Source organism: Suricata suricatta, chromosome 4, assembly GCF_006229205.1.
Source record: "Suricata suricatta isolate VVHF042 chromosome 4, meerkat_22Aug2017_6uvM2_HiC, whole genome shotgun sequence".
NCBI classification, from domain to species: Eukaryota; Metazoa; Chordata; class Mammalia; order Carnivora; family Herpestidae; genus Suricata; species Suricata suricatta.
In genome coordinates, this window is record NC_043703.1 from 3,022,750 (window position 1) to 3,047,235 (window position 24,486).

A 24,486-nucleotide genomic window follows, 5' to 3' on the forward strand; every position below is an offset into this window, starting at 1 on the left:
AGACTCCACGCTGCAAGTTACCTCCCCCCGACCTGCAGGACCCCCTGTAACCAGGGGGTTTGGCAACCTATTTGCCCCTGGATTCAATTTTTCAAGTAACAAGTGGAAACGGTGGGCGAGAGGGATCTCCCAGGGTCTACAGAGAAACGAGTCTCAACAATGCAGATTACAGAACGCAGTTTTCTACTCAAGGCCCACGGGTGTCATCCCAACGTCCCCTTGTCCCTCTCCCTGGAGAAGAATGCACTCTCCAACGCAATCTCATGCTCTCGACGTGTGTAATATTCACCCAAGACTGTCATTACAGGAGCCGGGTGTTAGTTGGTCCTAGCAGCAGTCTGGGTTGGGAGCCGTGGGCTTGGAGGCAGGTGAAACCCAAGGAGGGGTGAATCCGTGAACTCAGGTGGGGGAGAAGATGGAAGACGGCAGCTCAGAACTCCACAGAGGATGAACGGGAGAACCTTCTGGATCCCTTCCGACAGAAGAGGTTGGAGAGGAGAAGATGGACGCAAGCAGGACAAGCCAGGCGGCGGCGAGGCCCACACGCAGGATTGTTGGTGGTTACCAGGGGCGACTAGTCCTTGGTCTGACGTGGTTGTCTTAATAATTGACAGCAAAGCACCACTGTACGCTTTTGCCCTTAATCACAGTAACACTGTGATGTTGTACGAATATCTGTCCTCTCTCCAAAAGGGAGTTCAGGCATCCTGCAAACAAAACAGAAGAAAACTAACAAACACCATGTGAAAAATTCAGGGCATCAGGAACAAAGCAGCTAAGAGGTGAGGTGCATAAAATAAACCCAATCTTTGAGCTTCCTGGCGGCCCAGGAGAGCAGGAAGCCACTCTCGGGAACTCACGGAAGGGAAGACCACTGTCCGCATGGCTTCCTGCTGGCCGGCAAGATTCAGACCCTACCCCGCACAATTTTATCACAACCGTTTCAAGGCAAATACACCAAGAGCATTCATTTGCATAGAGCTTGGGGCAACTTTTAATAAAAATCAGATGTAATATTGAGGTGTGATTTCATGAGCATGTTTGTTTTATCTAGACGTTAATTGGGTCCAGGATGGGACTTTGCATATCCCCATCCCAGCATCCTTAGATTACCTTCATCACTGTTACTTTCCCAAAGGCAGGCTGCTGGACCCCGGAGGTAACGATCACAGGCATTAGCATGGAAACGGACACGTGAGCCCCGGTGGCCAGATAAGCAGGGATAGAGTTAATACTTCCCTAAAAAAGTTAGGAGCCCCGATGGGAAGGCTACCCCACGCGGCACAGAGGGGCCTGGAGGGAGGCTGCACGTGAAGCTGCAGTCTTTCCAAAACGCAGTTTGGGGTCTGTGTCAGAGCGTGAGCCTGTCTCCTCGGGCCTGGGGTTCTCTGCCCACTCTCTGTGGCGAGCCTGTCCCTGCCGGTCCCCGGGCCACCCCTGGCACCCGAGTCCTGTGAGGAGAGCAGAGTCCTGGCTCCCACTCTGGACGGCTGCATAGGAACGTTAAAAGTAGGTGACCGAAAGACGCAGGGGTCTGTGGTTTAACGTGTCGCTACTCACGCATGCTCAGAAGTCCGGTGACTCTGGTGCACAAAGGTCAGAGCTTGAAAAAGTCTCCGAGCTGGCGCTGCCACTTAGGCAGGGCAGGAAGTAGCCCCTCTGGGTTCATCCTTGATTTCTATTCCTTCTCTTTCTTCCTTCATTACATTTCTTTCTTTCAGTGCATTTATTGAGCAACTACTGCATTTGAGGCCCTGCATGAAGGCCTTAGGCTCAGAGGGAGATGGAAGATCTAAGAGCACATGAGGCCCCAGGAAGGTATTGAATAGCCTGGCCTGTGGTTTTTGTTGAGGCTTATCACTTCCATGTTGGAGAACACTCATTACAGAGATCACTGATTTGATGTGATGAATGTTCAGCCCATCTCTCTGAAAATAGATGGAAAATAGAACTATATGTCTCTGTGACCATTGCTTGACCCCAATAATAAAATTCTGGGCTGTTTCTGATTCAAGTTTGAATTTAAAGACCTTCATGTAATTTAGGCTGTGTCAAAATAATCTCTCTAAAATTTTTATGCTTATTTGTTCTTGAGAAACAGAGACAAAGCACAAGCACGGGAGGGGCAGAGAGAGGGAGACACAGAATCCGAAGCAGGTTCCAGGCTCCGAGCTGTCAGCACAGAGCCCGATGCAAAGCTCAAACCCATGAACCTCAAGATCATAACTTGAGCCGAAGTGGGACACCCAACCGACTGAGCCACCCAGGTGCCCCTAAACAAAAAGTTTAAAAGGATTTTCTTTGTCATTTCCTTTTCCATTGCTCCTGTGGTGGGATGTTTTTCCAAACTGAAATAACAAAACCGTACCTACAAAAATCTTAAAACTATGTGAAAAATACCCTCATTATAAGACCATAATCAATGATTTTTATTCAAATAAAGGCAAGGAAAGTTGTGTGAAATAAATACATAATAATTTATTAATTTTGTGTGTGACTATTTTGTCACCGATCCCAACACGTCTCCCCTATCATCAGAAAGTCGAGATCTAGCCACATTTAATTTATTTTGTAATTATAAAGATCTACTCGTCAAGGCAGAAAACAGAGTGCATTTTATTTAGCAGTTTGTTAGTGCCTGAGTTGTTTGGGCTGCTGGAATTAGATACTGCAGGCGGGAAGCTTACAAATAGCAGGACATTATTGCTCACAGTGCTGGGGGCTGGAAATCTGGGATTGGGGTTGTGGGGGGGGTGAGGGGTCTTTCTGGGCTGCAGGCTTCTCCCTATGCCTTCACATGGTGGGAGGGGCGAGAGAGCTCTGTGGCGGCTTTTTTCAAAGCCCATTAATCCTCAGAGACCTGGGGGGCTCGGTTGGTTAAATGTCTGGCTCTTGATGTTGGTTCAGGTCATGAGCTCACAGTTGTGGGATTGAGCCCTGAGTCGGGCTCCATGCTGACAGTGTGGAGCCTGCTTGAGATTCTCTCTCTCCATCTCTCTCTGTCCCTCCCTCAATTACATGTGTTCTCTCTCTCTTTCTCTCAAAATAAATAAATAAATATTAAAAAAAAAACACTTAAAAAAGGGCACTAATCCTAATTAGGAAGGCTCTGCCCTTATGATCTGATCACTCCCCAGTGGCTTTATCTCCTGATTCCATCATCTTGGGGGGCAGGATTCCTACACCTAAATTTGGGGGGACAGACACATTCAGTGGTGCCTCCCACGGCAGGCTGGGCTTAGAAGAGTGCACAGCCTTCCACGAGGTCTGACACTGGTGTCAGCCTTTGTCTCATTTCAGGGGAATTATCAGAGAGGGTGCTTGAAGAGCCCGTGAGTCTGTTGAAACTTCCAGTGGAGACTTAGTTCTGTTGTTGAAAGAAATGCTGGGTGTCCCACGGTCTTCACCATATCTTCTTGGGTGAGTAGTCATCCACGAATGGTCGCCCATTTTTATAGCAAAGAGTCAGGTTGTCAGAGGCAAGGCCCACTTAGCAATTAGGCCTCAGAAACTGAACACTGAGAAGTAATACAGTGTTGGGAGAAACACACTTCCCCAGCCCTCAAAGAGGAACCCTGTCAAATGCCAGCCCTGCCACAGAGCACAGCGCCCGGGCACACAGGAGGTGTTCAGTGAGCGAAGAAAGGAATGGGTAAAATTTACTCATATGTATGTTTGGCAACTCTCAGAGTAAGAAGTGTTTCATTTGGACCAACGGTTAAGAATCCAACTTCTTCTTCCCAACAGTGATTGGCCACCAAACTCTTGAGATACACGAGTGGGCAATACATTAATAATTTTTTTTCATTCTTTTTTCTGTACCTTCTTAGAGTATTTGGTTGTTACCCATACCTTGGTGGCCATGTTTAAACACTACCTTGATTCTGTGAGTAGCGTGTTCCAGAATTTAAAGGCAAAAAGAGAGGACTCTCTACTGCTCTGTTGGGTCCCCATCAGCAGTGGACGCAGAGTAAAGTTTCCCCTGATCTTCCAGTGACTAAGCATTTCTGGTCCGAGGAATGCTCTTTAGGAAGCCTCCTTTCTAGGCTTCGGATCATGGTGATTCTACGTAGCACACTGGCCTGCAAAGTGGCAGAGTCATTTACCAATGAACTTTGCTAACCTACGAAAACTTCAGTGGCCTGGGAACAAGGAGAATTCAAATTTTGCTTTTTAAAAACATCGAAATGGGCATACCTATGTGACCAGCACTCATTAGCGTGAAGAAAGGGCAACCTGTTAAACGTTAAAAATGCACAGGGAGGGGGGACTCTCAACCCAGTCCTGACCCAGCATCTGTAAAGTCAAATCCGCCCTGGAGTCCCTGAATCCGCATCTCTTCAGTCTTATCCAGTGCTCAAGGGCTCTGCGCTGCCCTGAGGTCCTTTTCCTCAAACTGGTTCCTTTGCCTGGTATCTTCATTGTCTCCTTAGAAAGCTCTAGAACAATTTTGACAAATCCCTCTAGGTAAAATAGGAGTTGTAGTGTGGAATCTCCATATTACATGAAAACAAAAAGCGCCAGAGTAGGAAACTGATGAATAAAATGAGTGGAAATCCAGAAAGCCTAGTACCAGCGCCAGGCCCAGATCCCAAGCGCTCTTGTGAGCTCCCAGCCTCCTGGGTCTCTCTCCGTCGCTGCGGAATCTTTCCTTTGTCTTTCAAACAAAACTACTCTACAGGTCTGAAGTCATGATGAACATTTGCTAATGAGTCTATATCCAAAAAGTAGATTCAAAATTCTAATCTTGACTGACTTTTAAATGTAACCTAAGCCCAATAAGGACCTCTATTTAAAAAAAAAAAAAAAACCAATCTGAAGTGCTACGAAGCTCTGGAAGGGTGGGGGAAAGCGCCGATTTCCTATGCTATTATGAGCTCCCGTTCCCCCCTCTTTTGGAGAATTAACATATTATGCAAATTATTTTACAAATATGGTGCAGATGTCATTAATAAACATGAAGTGGGATCTGAGTCTCCCATTAGCATTTTCATTGTGTTTCCAGTCCACTCTGCTGCCTACAGCGCTCTCTGCCTCTTGAGAAGCTCTGCGCATGGTCGAAGGCTCTACTGAAAATGCCACCGAGGTGGCCCAGCTCCGAGAACCAGGAAGGGGACACGGGGAGGGAAGCCTGGGCAGAGTCACACCCCCCCCTGCTAGCCGAGTACCTACACTCTTCACGAAGCCATCCTCCCTTCCCCCTGTTTCCCTGGGGATGACATCATGGGCATGGATGCTTGCTGCGGAAGGTCAGATTAGATGTGGTCAAGTTTACTCCACTTCCAGTGGGTGGGAATGTTGTTTGAGGGCCGGGTCCAGAACGGTCAGCACTGCATGGCTTGACCTTCAGCGGTTTGACCTTCGGTGATTCGTTCTTTGGTGTTTGTTTTGAGTGGGAGACGCACGTCTTCTGCGTTGGGGCTGAGGTTGCTGATTGGCCATTTAGAACAAGCATTCGTTGCCGCCACAGTGGACACTGAAAACCAAGAACACTTGCTTTAAAATAACCCCCATCTCTCAGTGGATAAGCACGTACTTTGTGCAAGGAGAAGAATTTCTCTCAGACATCAGTAGTGTGGTAATTGTCATCAGCCTTCACACGGTGTCACGGAGAGACAGCAACGCTGACAGCCTGCATAGAGACCCTCCGAGGAAAATGACTCTGCGAGTTAGGTCCCAAGCACGCATTCTAAAATTAATTTCTCAGCCTCCTGGAAACTAATACTGCTAATAATTAAAAGGTACCTGTCGTCAGGGGGCCGGATGGGAAAGGCATTTACATCTCTTAGCTCAGATCAACTCAGGTGAACTTATGTAGATGATTCAGCAAGAAAGGAACCCTATGGTCGCCTCAATCAGATTGGGGGGGGGCGCGGAATGTGGTGACCCCCACGTGAGTGAACTGAAGCCAGGGGGCTGAAAACCGGCCAGGCTGCTGGGCTGACCACGTGTGGGGCGCCTCCGTGCTCCATCTCAGAGCGGGCCCGGCCTCGGATGACGGGTGCATGCCCTCCCATGTCTGGGAGTCTTCGTTTCTGCTGTCAATCTCCGGTAACCCTTCGGGACGTGGGCATGCCTGCGTGGGCGCCCACCTCACCTGCCCCGCAGGTACGATCCAAGCCCAGGGACCATCCGACCCCGAGCTGCCAACAGCACCCATCACTGCACGTTAAAGACGCCATGAGGGGGCAGTGACGCCAGAGCCCTTTGCCTCGGACCTTCTCTGAGGGACTCGAACTGCCTCGAGTTTTCAAATATTTACCTTTAACCTGTTTAATATTTAGCAAGGCTGAAGAAATAAAAGATGAATTATTGAAGAGATTAATGTTTTTAAAACAAAAAAAGTCACAGGCACACGGCTTTGTATCAAAAATTCATTTCGCAGGCATTACTTTTTTAGTAAAATGCTGATTGTGTGATGACGCGGTGTTTCTAATGAGCCCAGTATCCACCGGGAAGTGAGCTTCCGTTTTCTCGGGCTACGTGCACTCTGCGTCCAACTCTCTCTGAAGAGGGTGCTAGAAACTGTTGAAAAAAATGGGAAAGGACAAGACCCTGAATTTTTCTCCTGATCTGTAACCTGACTGAGCATTTGAAACCCTATAACATTGGAAGCCCGGCCCAGGAAGGAGCGAGGGCCATGCCTTTTCAGACCCTAACTCTGTAGACAAAGGGATCAGGGTCAGGAACTGTGCTTTCTGGGGGCACCAGGCGAGGGCGGGGGCCAGGGTGGGGAATCCAGGCAGAATCAGTAGGTGAGGCTTTGTTAACAGAGACTTCTAGAGCAAGAGCCAGCACAGATGGTGGCGGGGGGGGGGGGAAGGGCGGGCCTCTGCGAGGGGACAGAGGAGGGACGGTGGCTAATTTCTCCCTCTTATCTTTTCTAGGGCGCGTGTGTCCTGGATGGAATTTGCGATGTTACCTGCGGTTGGGAACAGGCAGGAGCCTCACAGCTGTTATCACACTTCACAGGGACTCCTCGGTGACCTGGGCAGGCAGCGGGCATGTGCCGGCGCACGTGGGAGTGAGGCTGTGCAGAGCGCATGCTGCGTGTTCTCTCACGGTGAGTGTTGTAGCCAGAGGCACACACAGAAGGGAGCAGACTGGGTCTGGGGGGCGCCGACAGCATGTGGGCTAAAAAAACACCCACCAAAACAAAAACACATTGTCACCGGGAGGCATTTTCGAGGTCATAAAATCAAATTGGAAAAGAAGAGGGAATCTCAGACTCAAAAAAAAAAAAATAAACAACAAAACCCCAAAACGTTAAATTGTTTTAATTGGAAAAGGAGAAAAGAGTCGGTCATTGCGGCAAGCCCTGTAAAATTTACTTTCGGCATCAGGACAGTTCATGGGGACTTAGGCCTGCCCCACTGCGGGATGCACTTGCAAAGGCATATTTATAAGTCCCCTTGAAGCCCAGAAACAAAGCAGTTGATTCCTGTGCCCCTGGGCCGAGGGAGCCTCCAAGGATGGGAGCGGAGGGTCTCCTGGGGGATTTAGGGATCTTTCTGAAGCTCTAAGTTCCATGCGTGTTATTCCAAAGACGGCTCGGGTGTGGGCGTTGATGGCCACACCGCTGCGGGGGGAGACAAGACGGGCGGCTCTAACACGAACGGGAAGCCACCTTCAAGAGCTGCTTTCAACAGGCTGGATGCGTTCCTCCTGCGTTTTATTCTTTTGAAGGAACGGAAACTTGCCTCCGTGGCAGGGCCAGCGGTCACGGCCGGCAGCAACGCACACTCCCGCACGGTGCTTCCCTTCCCCTGGAGAGAATGCAGGGCCCTGGACAACCCTCCGTAAAAGCATCAATACCTTCTATTTATAGAGCTTGTGGAAATGGTTTGAAGTCAAAAACAGCAATGGCCAATGCTTGCAAATTCTACGCAGGCAAAGTAAGCTTGGGAAGGTCTTTAAAAACCCCAGGTCAAAGGTCCAGAAATGCACCTCTGAGCCTCACCGTGAGTTTGTTCTGAAGGCACCGTGGTGGGTGTTTAATTCCTGGCTGCTCTCACCGTCTGGTCTGACCTGACCTGGGTTTGCGGGGGACAGAGTTTTCAGAGGTTTGTCTGCCAAGTTTGGGTGGGTCTCATGTTTTACTGCTGAGGCACAACTCCGGGATTTCAGAGAAAGAAAATCTCCCAGGGCAGGGACTGGCGGGGGAAGGCGGCCGTTGCCAGTGGTGGCGATGGGCCAGAGCTGGGCTTGCACAGGCGTTTCCACGCAGCTCTATTGTTCTTGGAGATTCTCAAGCTTTTCAATCAAATAAAAACTTTTCCCGTTTTTGGGGGAAGGAAAGGTGGAAAGATTCACACACAGCCCTGTTACAACACACACACACACACACACACACACACACACACATACATCCTTGTTTGTATAAAATAGTTTATTTAAAAAGTATTTTTTTAAATGTTTATTTATTTTTGAGAGAGAGAGACAGCGTGAGCAGGGGAGGGGCAGAGAGAGAAGGAGACACAGAACTGAAGCAGCTCCAGGCTCTGAGCGGTCAGCACAGAGCCTGACGCAGGGCTCGAACCCAGGAACCATGAGATCATGACCTGAGCCGAAGTTGGACGCTTAACCGACTGAGCCCCCCAGGCACCCCTAAAATAGTGTATTCTCAAAACTCTTTGGAAGGCATTAATGTGTCTTCCCTGGATTAGCCACCCCCCTCCATGTGGTTGTCAGCCCTGCAATCTGGAGCTGGTTCTCCGTGGGCAGAGCCCTGAGCGTCTTGTGCCAGAGACACAGACCGCCGCTCTCCCCCCCAAGACGCCCCTCCTTCCACGGGATCCCCACCTCAGTCCTGGGCTCCCAGCCCCTGGCCTGCCCTCGGAATTTGTGAGAGGAACACACCAGGTGACTCACTATTCGAGGTTCCCCCCCATTGGTTTTGGTCTTCTTGCTCGCACCCTCTTCCCCTGCCTTCCTGTGCTCTCCGGTGCCTTCTGCACTACTTCGTGCCTCTCGTCTTCAGCAGGGGTGGGGGTGGGGGTGGGCAATGTGGCCCCAGCCCCGCACGTGGTCGTAGATGTGCCCCGAGTCACGTGAAGTCTTCCAGAGCTCTCTCCCTCTGTCCTCCTCTGGCCCTGGTGTCCCTTCCCGCCCCCACGGCCGCCCTGAGGCCTCCCGGGGACTCCGTGTGACAGGTGCCCGGGCCTGGGAGCGGGTGGGAGCGGGGTACACGGAGGCACCGGGCGTCCCCTACCCCTGCCTGCAGCTGTCCTGGCCACTGGTGTCCACGGGGCTTGTCCACTCTGCTGGTCCTCCCCAGACCGTGACCGCGAGTGCTCCCGGGCCTCCACCCCTTGCTCCTCAAGCTTCTCGGCCGGACGTGGATGGGGAGCCGCTAACCGCAGGGCAGCTGCCAGCCCGATGCTGGACTGGGCGGGGGCAAAGTGCGCGGCGAGGCCGCCCGGGCCAGCGCGGTCACTACTCGCTTACTAGTGCCTGCAAAATTGGACAGCCTGATGGCTTTGGTGGAAAAGTCCCCGGACTCTCTGGTCTGCCCGCAGGTGGCCTGCAGGCAGGGGTGTGGGCTGCACTGATGGGACAGCCTGCGGTGGGACAGCGGCACCTGTGTCTCTACCCGGGATAAGACTTAGTCCATTAGCAAAATAAAGGGGGAAATAATTGAAGGGAATCTGAAGCCAAGTGCGTCTGCCACATACTGTTTTTCAGTAAAAGAGCTTCTGGTTCCTGCCCAGCTGCATGAGGTGGGAAACATGAGTAAATCTGTCAAAAAAATGAAATTCCAATCGGCCCAGTGAGAATCTGAAAACAGCGCGTTTCCACAAACGTTTTGACGCAGTTATAAATATTCGGCAGTGTCTGCATCGCACAGCTCAGGGACCGCTGGAGGGACAAGGTCAGATGCTTTCACTGTTCAAAGCGGGACGTCTCTACCTTCTGAGATCCTTCTAGAAACAGTCCTCTTTCTCCACAATCTCTTCCACCTCTAGAAGAAAATGCTGCCGTCATCGGCCCTCATCCATCCTGTTAGAAGTGTGCTTTGTAAGTTCCCAAACTTGTACTCAGGGCAATGGCAGAAAGAGTACGCGGGAAGAAGGGAAGGAATCTTCGAGAACAGCGGCCGTCTGCAGGCGTGAGCTGAGGGGGCCGGAGGCTTCCCGTCCACCCTCACCAACTCGAGCCCCGTCTGTTCCCGCCCCCCGGGGGCTGCGGATGCAGAAACTAGCCAGGGCTCGTGTGCCGTGGTGAGCCTCACATCTAGGGACACAACTCCACACATTCCTGATGACGGTGCCTCACAGCAAGGGCTTTCACAGAGGACCTCGAAGGTGAAAGAGCCTATGAAAAGTGTGGGTTTCCTATCCACATTGTCTGTGATGTGGGAGAAAAATGAGTAGAGGGTATTTTTTAAAAAGTATAATGGCATCTTATGTTATTTGGGGAACAGATTACTTTGAATTAGGCGATTCCAGCGGGCTGGTGCTTGTGTGAGAAAGGACAGCTTTGGCCATCACTGGTGGATTCACTCCCTTCCTGTGTCCGCCCCGGGGAAAGATGTTGGGATGGTGGGGACGCATCAGTGATGACTCCTGCCATCTGAGAGCTCACAGCTGGGAGAGAGGGGGAGAGAGAGAGTTAAAGAAGCCACCGGACAGTGTGACATGTATGGGAACCGACAAGCGCAGGGATGTCCTGGCCCCCAGAGAGGAGAGCGTCTGCCTTCGTCTGCAGCCACAGAGAAGATGCTTTAGTGACACCTGATCCTGAAGACCGAGATCCTGTCTGTCAAACGTGCTGCCTCTCCTTGAACAGGGGGGCACGGGCCCCAGGAGTCCCCAGGGCCCACCTTCTGGGGAGACTTGATGGACCAATCTTCAGATTCGGGTGCCTCCAGACACCTCAGCTGAGAACACGCTGTTTCCCCAATCTTTGTGATTTTAAAACCGATCTTCCTTTCAAACTGTATTCACTAAGCAGCAGGTTCCAGCGACTTGGGGTGGGCCTTGGGGGCAGGTTTTGTTCTTGCTTCTCTCTGCCCGGAGGACCGCTGCCGGGGTGCGGGCTCACGAAGGTCCACGCCCGAGAGCGGAGTGGACACTACTTTACAAACAGCAGGCACACCCCCCACACCCCTGCCCCCGTATCTGGTGAATGCTAAATTCGACAGTTTGGGTTAACGATTAAGCGAAGTTATAGGACCTGAGCCTCTTGCTCTCTCCTCCTTCCTCCGGGAAGGCGGACTCTGTGGGCACCACCAGCTGAGGCGTCACGGCCAGCTGGGCTGGGAGGCCAGGGTCCGTGTGCGCCGTGCGGGTCTTCTTGTCCGTCAGCGCCCAGCCATCCAGCCACCTGCTGGGGCGACCTCACGGGAGAGGGGAGGCAGAGGAGGGGCTGACAGTTGGCTGTGTGTTGCTCTAAGATGCTGTGGCCCCGCCCACTGGAAGACCCAGCCCCTGGGTCTAACCCCAGGGATAGTGTGGCTTCCAACTGTGGCACACGGTTGGGTGGCTTGGAAGGGTGTGTGTGCATGCGTGTGCATGCGTGTGTGTGTGTGTGTGTGCGGGCGCGCATGTGCGTGTCTGTGTGCATGGGCGTGTTCCGTAGGGATGGAGAGAGAGGGACAGTTTTAAGCCAAAGTCCCACACTCCTCTGGGTGGGCCCAGAGCAAGAGCCTCACGTCACACTGTGGCCAAGGATGACAAGGATGAAGAAGGTAACACGAGCGCCGGGTCCCATTAAACACGTCACCCTGCTGCCGGGAGCTTGCGGGGCCCCCAGGAGCACTAGTTCCTAGCAGAACTGACCACAAATAATCACACGCTAGCGTCATAGACTGAGCTGGCATCTCTGGAGAAGATTTCAGCTAAAATTTGGAGGATGGACTCTATTTCAATAAACAAAGTGACAGTGGCATTTTATTTATGTATGTATGTATGTATGTATTTATTGAGACAGAGTGAGAGGAAGCATGAGCAGGGGAAGGGGCAGAGAGAGAGGGAGAGAGGATCTTAGGCAGGGACTTGATTCCAAGACCCTGGGATCATGACCTGAGCCCAAATCAAGAGTTGGACACTCAACTGACTGAACCACCCAGGCATCCCAAGAGTGGCCATTTATTTATTTATTTATTTAGACAGAGTCAGAGCATATAAGGGGAGGGGCAGAGAGGGAGAGAAAGAATCTTAAGTCGGTTGCAGACTCAGCACAGCACCTGACACGGGGCTTGATCCCACGACCCTGGAATCATGACCTGAGCAAAAATCAAGAGTCAGATGCTCGGCTGACTGAGCTTTGCAGGGGCCCCTAGAATGGCATTTTAGATAGATGAGCCAAAAGCAATATTAAATGTCCAATTTCTTAACTAGTTATTCAATAAATCCTTTGATCTTGGCATTACAAAGTGGTGACACGACCAGGTAGCCTGACAATTTCACATAAAACTGTTGTTCCTGTTTGACAGACAAAAATGTAGCTTTCCCAGCTGTAGCCACGGAAACGGCCGCACCCAGTGCTCCCCCTCCCTCACGCCATGACTCTGTAGGTGACAAGCCACGCCCACCGCATCAGCCGCTGAGCAATAACGAGCGCCCCCAGGTCTTCGATCTCGCCTCCTGGAGGTGACGCTGGGACCGCAGGTGTGGAGACTCGCCCTTGGAGGGGGACACCTGGCCCTTCGGAGGTGTCCTCGACCAGCTCCAGGTAAGGCAGCCACTGAAGCACCAGTGCCCCAAGGGATTGAGTCCTGTCGCCCAACTCGAGATCCTGCAGCCAAGATCCCAGTCCGCGGCCAACAGCGCGGGGCTAGCTTTGGGGTTGTCCTCACCTCCCTGCGATGCCTGGGAGTGGCGTCCAGCTCACCTCCCAAACCTCCTCTCCTTCCTTACTGTCTAGATATTTCTGGTAGAGCTACTGACATCGTTGTGGAACTATGGGAACAATGCTTTCCCAGAAACTAGTTAGTAAGAAATCATCTCCCAGAAGTCCCCAGCCCTCTCTCAGCCGCGGCTTCTCCATCCACACATCTTGGGAATGATGCCATTTATCCATTTATCCAGCATTTTGAGGATGTGCAGGTGGATTGCTTAAGCACATATATTCAAATGCGTTGGTTTATGGAGCAAACCTATTTCCAGAGTGCCTCGTATGGGCCAGGAATAATGCTAGCGACGGTGTGAGAGTGACTGTAGCCCTTCTTCTTTGTCTCTCAGGCAGCACAGTTAAGTAGAGGAGATGCACACCACATGTTAACGCAGGCACACAGACACAAGCGTGTTGTGAATGGGGTGAATGGAGCATGAGCATCTGATTTTCATCCTCAGGATCCTGAGGATGCTGAGAAAGTAGCCTTTAGCTGAAAAGGGTGTTTTGGATGAATCCAAGCACAACACATTTCAGAGAGATGGGAACAGTGTGTGGTGACTCAGAGCAGGGGCAGGTATGGGTGTGAGGCCTCCGCCAAGGGGCTCCGAGGAGAGTGTGCATTTTCATTTCAGAAGCAAAGGGAAGCACGTGATGATCCTGGTCTGGCATCTTGTGTCTCTCCTACCAGACTGTAAGCTCTGTCAGGCTCGAAACCCACATGAGCACGGTGTGCCTCTCCCACGGCAGCAGACACTGTGATTTGCTAACTAAATATCTGCTAATGAGAATGTTACAGAGAGAGCAAAAGTGCTTCAGGAGGTAGCTGGAGGTATTTTCCTCCAGCTTTGCCATGACTTGAAAGGCCCTCGAGCTGCATGGAGAACGGAATGTTAACTGTTCCGCTGAGTGATGGAGGTTTTAACATTAGAGGCAACCCCGCACCCGATATTGTCCACTTGTACACTCGAGTAACGACGCACACCTCACCGCGTTACACTTCCTTCATTCTGAATTGCTTCAGCTTGGTTTTCGCTTGTTCCCCTTGGGGCTTTCAGGCCATGATGGGGAACAGGTGGATGTTTCACGTAGCTCTTGCTGGTCACTTCACCGAAGGAAACACACATAGAAGGACCTCGGGGCACGTGCCCTGATGCTTTGGACGGGGACCAACAGCAGGTGGATGTCCCCACCCATTGCTCAGGTGGGAACAGAGGGGCGTCTCCCAGAATGTCCCTGGAGCCCTCACTTGGCCACCTTCATGTACAGCATCTCACCCTTGGGGAGGGAGACTCGCTCTCTTTCCACAGAAAGGGAAAATCTCAAGTTCTCACTGTTTTCTGTGTGCCTCCTGAGGTGTCTCTTGATGAATACTGCCTTTTGTGAAGTTATCATTGTAATAATTAGGTATAAAAATGGGTTTGATGCACTGAGGGTTCAAGGGGAAGTGGAAGCAGGGAAAAGAGGGGGTGGTGATGGTGGAGGGCACTTAAGGGGAAGAGCACTGGGTGTTGTATGGAAAACAATTTGACAATAAAATATTATGGGAAAAAAATGGGTTTGATGCAAAATTTCTCTGAGTAGTCCCGAGTTTGTTCTTCTCTGTCTTAACAAATGCTAAGGGGTTTGTTTTGTTTTTACCCCCATGGGACAAATGCCTTATTATAAGTCTGTATCGAGGGGCTCCTGAGGGGCTCAGCTGGTTGAGCTCCAGACTCTTGATTTCAGCTCAGGTCATGATCTCATGGTTTGTGAGTTCAAGCCCCGAGTTGGGCTCTGCGCTGACTGCATGGAGCCTGCTTGGGATTCTCTCTCTCTCTCCCCCTCCTTCTCTCTCTTTCTCAAAATAAATAAACATTTTTTAAGGACTAGTTTTAGCATTGTCACTTGGGGAAGGGAACACTAGGGTGATCTCGAAGAAAAACGATCTTTCTACGACACTAGGCATGCAGCTGACACACGGTCCCTCTGGGTCAGACAGCACAGGGCAGAGAACTGCTCCTCTCCCAGGGCTGAACGGGAAGACAATGAGGCCACAGCAGCGGGCACGGCCTAACGGGTGGCCTGCCGCCGTGCGGACGCCGGGACCCACGTGCGTGATTTTAAGCCACTTGGGCTGCTCGGCTTGCCAGGCTCTGGGCTTCCTCCCCAGCGATGTTACCACCAGTGACATGACAGAAAGGAGGGGACCCCAGGCCTCACGGAAACTTTCACTAGGTAGGCACAGAACGCAGAGATACAGCCTTTTCTGTGCACTCAGGGCCGTCTTCGGGCGACCCCACGGGTCTTCCGCGTGAAGTTGCTTTGGCATCTGGGGACGGGATCCGAGAGCCTGGTGGCTCCACACATTCCTGCTCCTGCGGCTCCTCAAGAAATTTGGGGCAGTGTGTACACGTCTAAGTTGAAAATGAGCATCGTATCACATGTCACAGCTGCTTGGTGCACTTTCTATTAGGATGAGCATCGCAATGTATTTGTTCTAAACAGAGTTTTGTAAAATCTTGGAGTGGAAGGGACGCCTGGGTGGCTCAGTGGGATGAGCATCTGACTCTTGATTTCGCTTCAGCTCATGATCTCACAGTTTGTGAGTGCGAGTCTTGGATGGAGCTCTGTGCTGTCAGCACAGAGCCTGCTTGGGATTCTCTATCTCCCTCTCCCCTGCTTGCCCTCTCAAAACAAAGAAAACAAAGAAACAACCAAAACTTCAGAGCTGAAGGTTTCCCTGCCTTCATACTCAGGTAAAATGATTACTGTGGGGTGCCTGAAGGCTCAGTGGGTTAAGCCTTCGACTTCGGCGCAGGTCATGATCTTGAGGTTTGTGGGTTCAGGCCCCGTGTCGGGCTCTGTGCTGACAGCTTGGCCCCTGGAGCCTGCTTCGGACTCTGTCTCCCTCTCTCTCCCCTCCCCTGCTCATGCTCTCTTTCTCTCTCAAAAACTGAATAAATATTAAAAAAACAAAAACAAAAATGATCAGTGCATACTCTAACAGGATGAGCCAATCTCCAAGGTGAAACCTGCTTGCTCATGTGGGCTTAGTTTTGACTGAAGAAGGTGACTTGGTTTTGTAGTTCAACTAGACAGGCTCCTGGGACAACGGGGTCATTCTGGGTCCATTACAGGTGGGCCGGCCTGTACAGCTCGGTGTGGATCTGCGGTGACTTGTCGCTCCTTCCCGTCCCCCTCCCCCCACGAGGCACAGGCGCCCAGTCCTGCCTTCTGGCTTCCCCTGCTTGTGCTCGAGGACCCTGGCCTCCCTGGGCCCCGGGGGTTCCCCCCAGCCCAGCACCAGCGCAGCCAGGGCGTGCCTGACCCTCGGCGCAGCGGGAGATAGACGGGCCAGTGTGAGGGGTATAGAAAGGGGGGTCCAGGGTGCCATTTCAAGGCAAAGGAAAGAGAATCCGTGCAGAGCAAGGATTTGAAAGATGACTCCACTGCGGTCAGTCCTCCCCACCGACCACTGGAGGCTCAACACCCAGGGCACGAGCCCTCCTAGCGGACACGGCTGGCCATGGTGGGGACGGTGAAAAGGCATCTTCATGAATGACAAGACACTGCAAATGCACGAGACAGGGTGGAGTCGAGAAAAATAAGAGAAGATGCATTTGGTTTTTTGTCATTATTTTGGGATGTGACTTTCACCATTGGAGACAATCTTTTGCACCTGGACGCTGGGCACTGCCTGCCCGCCCCTGCTGCCTCCATGGCGTCTTCCTGTCCCGTGTGCCTTCCAACCTTTCTCCCCCCGCCCCCAGCTTCCCACGGCCCTCATCCCCAGCATCCTTCCCTCCTCTGCTCCAGTCCCATCGCCATGGAGACCTGCAGGCATCTCTCTTGTCTGAAGCCAACCGACCGTTTCCTGCCTCCATTTCCCCTCCGGCTTCCCTTTTGAAGAGTTGCGTCTGCTTGCTGTGTACATCCCCTTCCGTCCTCTCCCAAACATGGCCAGGTCGTGCCTCCAGGTCACTTTCTGCATGAAGCTGCTCCTGCCCCGGCCCCTGGGACCACCTCCGTCTCAGTCATAACACCCATGGTCTTTCCCTCCACCTCGGCCGTTCTGGGACACCACACCTTCTCATCTGTCTTCTGACGACATCTGTCCCTTCTCTGTCTCCTTTGGTGGCGATCTCTCTTCTCCCTGCCTTCCTAGAGGTTGAGTGTCCGAGGACAGATGTCTGGCCTTCTTCTCCACCAGGTCACCAAGCATTCTCCTGGTGAGTCTCCCCCGGTCTTCCCCAGAGTGCTGGAGACTCACATGCGTGCTGCCCCGACTCAGACCTGGTTCCTGAGCCCCAGTCCTGCTCACCAGCCAACTTCCTGGCACCTCCACTTGCCTGTCTGGTAGCACCTCAGATCAACACACCCAGCCCTGACCTCTGATCTGTCTGATTGCCCCACAGCCCACCCCACTGTAGTGAAATGGTGGCAACACCATTTTTCCTGATTGTTGAGGCCACACAACCATCTGTCCCCTTGGGTTCTGCTCTGAGAGGACTTCATATCCGATATCCAACTGCTTCTCCCCTCCGCTGCCGTCCCTGCCCTGAGCGTTCATGAGCGCTTGTGTGGATTACTGTGATAGCCTTCTGCCTGCTCTGCCTCAGTTTCCTCTTGTTCTCTTTACTCTCAACCCAAAAGCTAGAATGACCCTTTGAAAAAAAGGCACATTAAGCCCTTCAATTGCTTAAAACCTGCAGCACTTTGCCATTTTAATCAGAATAAAAACCAGAGTTCTTTCATAATGGCTGCAAGACCCTAAATCTGACCTCATTTCAACAACACTCTCCCTCCTGCTCAGCTGCTCCAACTGCATGGACTTCCTCCCCTTTAAACATACCCAGAGTTACTTGCCACAGGGCCTTTGCACTGCCTAACTCTTTGGCCCGAATACTCTTCTGCCAGATTTCCTCCAAGTCTTTGCCCAAAACTTACCTTCTCAAGGACACCTATTCAGATAAGCCTGTGTAAAATGATGATCTGCTCTTATTTCTGGGTCCATTTTATCTGGCTCTACATTTTTCCTACTATATTTCTGAGCACTTTATAACATGCTCTATCATTCAGTCATCCATTATGTTTGGTATTTATTGTTTGCCTGCCTTGGGATAGGTCAGCTCTGTGGGGGCAGGGGCACTGCGATTTTGTTCAGTACTATTTATCACAAGAACTGAGGAGAGTCCTTAGCTTATGGTGGGTAAAGTAAAAAAAGTCATTAGCCTTAAAATGGGCAGCAAGGTAGGAGCACAAGAGAAAAGGTGAAGGCTTCCCTTTGGAAACAGAGGCCCGTGTGCACCTGCCGACATTGGAGTGAGCGGGGTGCTGTGATAAACAGTGGGGGGGTGGGTCTCCACTGAGGTGCCAAGAAAGCCTGGGGAGGGGTTTCTGGGGCTCCGCGGCATCAGCCATGTCTAGGAGCAGCTGAGGAGCTGGGAGCTGAGACGGGACACGAAGCAGGGAGACTCCATGCCTGTTAGAGAGTGAAGACCCGCGTGAGAGTTACAGGCACAGCCCAGCTCTCTAAAACCAGAGAACATTCTGGAAACCAAGAGTTGGAAATAAACACAGCTGGGGTGTCAGTTTCTAGAACGAGTGACTTTGTCCTTCTCTGCCTCGTCCTCCCAATGTGTACTGTGGATGTGCTCTTGGTTTCTGATGGCTTCCGGAGGACACTGAGTTTGAAAGAGAGTGACAGAGAACCGCGTGGGGTCTGGACGCGCGTGAGAAGCCCTATAAACAGGCTTGTTCTGACACCGTGGCCGCCCCTGCCTGTCTTCACCTTGACCCGTCACAAAGCCTGACCATCAGCATGCCCTTCTCTATTACCCTGCATCTGCTGGCTGGCATCCTAGAATAGTCACTGTGTCTCTTACAACAGACTGCCCGGCGATCAGAAAGGTTAATGTGGAACAGTCCCAGATGTGGTCAAGTCCTGGCTTGAGTTCAGAAAGTCCTTAAGGATTTAAAAAAATTTTGGGGGGGGGCACCTGGGTGGCTCAGTTGGATAAGGCTCTGGCTTCAGCTGAGGTCATGGTTCCTGGTTTGTGGGTTCAAGCCCTGCATTGGGCTCTGTGCTGATGGCTGAGTCTGGATCCTGCTTCAGATTCTGTCTCCCTTTCTCTCTGCCCCTCTCCTGCTCACACTCTGTCTCTCTCTCTCAAAATTAAATAAACATCAAAAAATTAAAAAAAAAAGTTTATTTATTTTTGAGGGACAAAGAGTGAGCAGGGGAGGAGCAGAGAGAGAAAGGGAGAGAGAGAGAATTCCAAGAAGGCACTGTCAACACAAAGTCTGATATGGGATTCGAACCCATAAACGGTGAGATCATGACCTGAGCTGAAGTCAGATGCTTAACGGGCTGAGACACCCAGACGCCCTGAGGATTTTACATTCCAGGAGAATCCTGAGCGTAAAACTGAAGAGTGTTTTCCTTCCTACAGGGTAAAAGGCAGAACTTTTCCCAGTTTTTTAGTATTGATGCCTCATGAACTATTTTATGTAAAATGCTACCCTGTTAAGAATTGCATATTTGCAAATATTTCAATATTGTCCCTTTTGCATTTTTGAACAATTTTTGTTACCATCTGATTGTCAATAGGCGTCTGCTGAATTTCTAGTTTTTTTGCCATCGAATTGGAGTGAAAATGCCGGGAGAGAGCACGTCCACACCAGGGTTGATGTCTTCCTCGAGAGACAAGGAAGCTTCCTTAGGGCTTGCATTAATTCAGCATTAATTAGCTGAATTAGTTAATTAGCTGAGTCAATTAATTAACTCTGGCATTAATTCAGCAATTTGCTGTTATCGAAAACCCTACTGTGTGCAGGATGTTTTCTCAGTGCCCTGCGCACTTCTGGGAGTGCACACTGTTGTGTGTCTCTGGAGGCTGTAAAGAAAGTACCGGAGCAACACTGAGGAGATGGTAGAAGGCAGGGCGCAGGCTCCTGGACAAACCACAGAAGGCTTCCTGGAGGAAGGGAGATGGTCACTGCTCATGCAACTGAAAAGCATCAAATAGGAAGTCCCAGAAACGGAAAGAAGATAAAAGGCTAAAATCCAAAACAAAGTAAATAGTCAGGATGGACATGTGGAAAACCTTCAGTGCACTTTTTGTTTTTTTTAACACTATTGAAAACTAAGAGATTGAGAAGAACCCAAAAGAGCGGCTACGATCATGACCTTGAGGTCAGCCCGAGAGAGGGCATGAAGGTCAAACGGGCAGGTAGGCTGGTCCGAAGGGGTCATGGTTTCTGTAATTTTCCTCCAACCATTCACCTACCAAGATTCCCCTTTCTCTTCTCATCTATTTTTGTCAAGATTCTACCTCCCTTTGAGCCAGGACACAGGCTGCCACCTCCTCCGGGACCCTCTCTGCGTCCCCATGTTGCTGTTGGCCAATGAACACAGCCGTCTGCACGGGGACTGCATCCGCACAAACCTCAGGGACCCCCAGAGGGCGGCCAAACTGACACGGCACATGGCCCCCAGGGGAGAAGTCCTGGGAAGACTGAGTAAACAAACAAGACCACTGCCCTCCTGCGCCCTTCCTCACGGGGTGATGTGACTTGGGGGGATGGGTCCTGTGAGGGTGTTCCATCCCTCTGTGTGGTGTTGTCGTATCCTGAGGAATGAGCTCCAATAACAGTCCAATGGCTCTAAAGTGTTTTGTTTTTAGTGGACATGAACTTACAAAATAGATGCTTTCATTATATTTATTATTTTAAAAAATTTTCAATGTTCATTTATTTTTGAGAGACAGAGCACCAGTGGGGGAGGGGCAGAGAGGGGGAGACACAGCATCGGAAGCAGCTCCAGGCTCTGAGCTGTCAGCACAGAGCTTGATGTGGGACTTGAACCCATGAACCGTGAGATCATGACCTGAGCCAAAGTCGGGCACTTAACCGACTGAGCCACCCAGGTGGCCCTATCATTTTTTAAAATCCATTTCAAGATAGGGGAAAAAAACCCCACTTTCCAACTGAATTTTTTAAAACGTTCTTTTTAAAACCCATGTCAAGAGTTCAAATTGCAGGGTGAAGAAAGGGCATGAAAAGAGGTCCTGAGAGCCCAAGGTGACCTCCCCATACTTCACAGCCACCCTCACATTTCACGGCAGACATCAGTGCCTGGCCTTGCCTTTACCAGTCAGCAGCAAATAACACAAGTCAAAAAAATGCGCTAAAAAGGAACCAAATGTTCAATCAGTGGAGATCACCTTTTCCATGAAAAAATAAAATAAAAGCTTAAGGGTAAATTTATTCTTCATCCCAAGGACTAGAAATCCAGCTTCAAATAGACTCAGTAGTTCCCTGCTCTGCTGAGCAGAGTTATCCCATTAATTATGGATGACATTATGTCTTAAACAAATACAAATTGTTTTGCTCTCACCTTTAGAGCTTCCTGAAGCAAATGTTTTATTCCCGGTGAGAATCATTTTGCACAGCCCAAGTCTGTGGAGCATTAGAAAAGCTGCAGCAATATAATGCCTTCCAAAAATATCATGTTGTCTTGTTGATACCTGAGTGCCATTGTGTTGTGTTATTTCGTGGGAGGGAGCCGAGGAGAGGAAGACACGGCTCTCTCCCCAGTTACTGGCGATGACTCACTCACTCAATAGGCAGGATGGAGGGGGAGGCTGCATCCCGGCCCGAGGACGGCACACATTCTGACGCTGTCCCCTATTCTGGGCTCTCGGCAGACAGCACTGATGTGTGGAAGTTTTCCACGCAGCCCAAATGCAATATAAGGATTTGTTCTCTTCGAGGACTCCAGTCAGCCAACGGTGGAGGAGGCTGGTGTGGCCTCAGGTGCAGCTTATCAGGGTCACTATGGACTTGAAGGGATTGGTCTCTTCTCTTCTCTTCTCTTCTCTTCTCTTCTCTTCTCTTCCCTTCTCTTCCCTTCTCTTCCCTTCCCTTCTCTTCCCTTCTCTTCTCTTCTCTTCTCCCTTTCTTTGCCCCCCTTGCCTTCCCTTCCCTTCCTTTTTCCTAGAGAGGCTCAAATCAGTGTTTGGAAGCCTTTCCTAGACCTTCCTGGCTGGACTGGTGTGAGGTGTGTAGACGACAAGACTCCAAGGGTCATCTTTTCCTACAACCCACTGTCCCTTCCGTGTTCTAGTTGCCCAGTTTGGGTCTGAAATACCAACATTCAGGGGCCGCGCAGGAAGGCAGCTGCTTCCTGCCCGGGTGGGGTGGGGTCACTTACCCGTTGGCTACATGGGGTCAGCTGACCTGGCTTCAGTTTCACTCCTGGCCGTCCACCTTTGGGTCTCCTCCACTGGGCCCGAAAACCTCTCTTGACCATCTCTAGAAGGAGAACATGTTTTCATGAAAGGGGACACTGGGTCTGGAATGAGATCCTAGATTCAAATCTTTTTGATGTTTTATTTGTCTCTTAAACAAACACTGAGTGTGAGTTTACTTTGCTGTAGATGCTGGGCTCCAGCCTTCGGGCATTGATAATCTCACCTGACGTCACAATACCCCGAAGGCAGATTCACTCATGAGTCCTTCACTTTACTGTGACAAAAATGGAGACGATGGGGAAGAGACTAGGATTTGAATCCTGCTCTTGCTGCTCTGGAAACGATGCTCTTGGGCCACCTGCCTGACCCCGGACAAATAAAGCATCTCAGACCCGGGATTTTCCCCCCTGAGTTTTACCTTTGTCACATGAAGAAGTGAAGGTGAAAATAACAGTCGTGTGGTATCGCCGTGTTTGCCAAGAGAGGTGAACGTTCTCGTAAGCATTCCTGGTCGGTAAGAAGGCTAGGTGCTATTCTATAAAGGGCAAAGGAGAACACCGTTTGCAAGTGGGGAATTGGTGAGAAATGATGAGGCCTTCACTGGCCTGTCCTGAAAGTGTCCCTACTTCTCTCCAGCAGCAGCCAGAGCTCAAGTTTCCCTCCATTTCTGGGCCCTGTGCATCCGTGCCATCTGGCAGAGAAGCGGCGACGGGAACTCAGCTTTAAATACATGAAAGTGACATTAGGACAGAGGAATTTGTGTCGAATCCAGATGACTACATAAACCAGGAAGAAAGGAAGAAAGAGAAAAGGAGGGAAGGAGGAGGGAACGGAAAGTCTGCAGTTTCCTTTAGTAGCAGATATAGCATATAATCATAATAGACAGTGTGACTATGAAGACTTTAAGGAAAAGTTCTATCAGTTCCTTATCAATCATGCTGATGGGGAAAGGCATGTCGGGTGAGAATTTAGGCTACAAAAATTCATCTGAATTTTCTGAAAGAAGGTTTACAACAATACTTATAAGACAAAATGGGTGCAGTCAATAGGGTGATCAGGACAAAGAGGAAAGTAAAAGAAAGACAAGGACACAGAAATGCAGACATTATGGCCTACACGGAGGGGAGGTAGGGAGCACAGTTTGGCTGAGCCTCCGAGTAGCCAAGTCAAAGATGGAGAGATGATTCACAGCGCGTTGAGGTTAAACAGAAAACAAGGCAGGTGGAGCACATCTTCCGTGATTTATACATGAGTGGGGCTTTCCCTACGAGGCCTCAAAAAGGATGTTTAGTGTTGGGAGGGTGGTTCTTAACATGTCTGTCAATGCAGTTTTGTGAAAAATCAAAGCGACCCAGCATGGAGCCTGTTTAGGATTCTTTCTTTCTCCCTCTCTCTGTGCCCCTCCCTCACGTGTGTGCACTCATGCAATCTCTCTCTCTTAAACTAAACAAAGAAACATTAAAATAAAAACAATCAAAGAAACACAGGCCAGATGTAGAGCCCTTGGTGATGCGACCCGATCCAAGTGGACAACGGAAACCGTAGATTTCCCAGCACCTCAGGGAAGTGAGTCAAGGGTGTCCCTGCCTCTTCCTCTGCACCTGGTGACGGGAGGTGGGGGCAGAGGTGAACCCTAGTGGTCAAACTCGGAGCCAGAACGCAGGGGGCTCGGGGCCCTGACACAGCTCGGGGCTGGACGCCCAGTGACAGCGATGGCCCACCGCTGCGGTAGCCCTGCCACCTGGCGGGGTCGCGTTCCACAGGGGCCGCTCAGACGCAGAGGCAGACACCATGAGCTGACTTCAGGCACACGACGAAGCCAGGTTAAACCAAGATGAAGCTCGTACAGCGGGAAGACCCGTTCCTTCCTCCAATCTTCCCTAATCCTCTGGCTGGAAGGGCGTCCTGGCTAAGTAACTATTCACGCAATGCTTCCGCAAATCTGTACTGAGTGCACCTTGTCCTGGAAGCCACACTACGTGCTTGGTCATGAAATCATCCCTAACCTCATGGACCGTCTTCGGTCACAAAGGAACTCGACACAGCATGTGATCCCACCCGGTCGGGAAGTGCAGCATGCGGGGAGCGGAGGGCTATGGAACATCTCCCAGGGCACGACCATTCCAGAGGAGCCTCAGAGATGAATCCGAAGTCCAGCAAAGACACTGATGAAGGATGTGAGAGGAGAGGGTGCCAGGCGGAAGGCTGGAGGTCATGTGCTGCCTTCAGGTAGGAGCAGAGTCCTGCTGGCTGGAACGTACCGGGTGCGGGAGTCTGGGGAATGGAGACAACGACATACAATCTAAGAACGGACACAGAACACGAGGTAATTGATACGACGCTGCTATTCCGTTTATGAGAATTAACAGGGGGTTTAACACACCTTAGGAAAGGAGAAATTATCTCAGATTTCACA

The 24,486-nt window shown here is 50.9% G+C and overlaps 1 long non-coding RNA gene across 1 annotated transcript; it reads right to left on the minus strand.

Moving 5' to 3' along the window:
- Nucleotides 1-6,387: 6,387 nt before the first annotated feature.
- LOC115290432 lies at nt 6,388-24,343 on the minus strand. Its single transcript, XR_003908081.1, has 5 exons — nt 24,077-24,343; nt 22,489-22,605; nt 22,031-22,131; nt 6,923-7,134; nt 6,388-6,525 (listed from the first exon to the last, which is right to left on the minus strand). It is a non-coding gene; the product is annotated as an uncharacterized LOC115290432 (long non-coding RNA).
- Nucleotides 24,344-24,486: the final 143 nt, after the last annotated feature.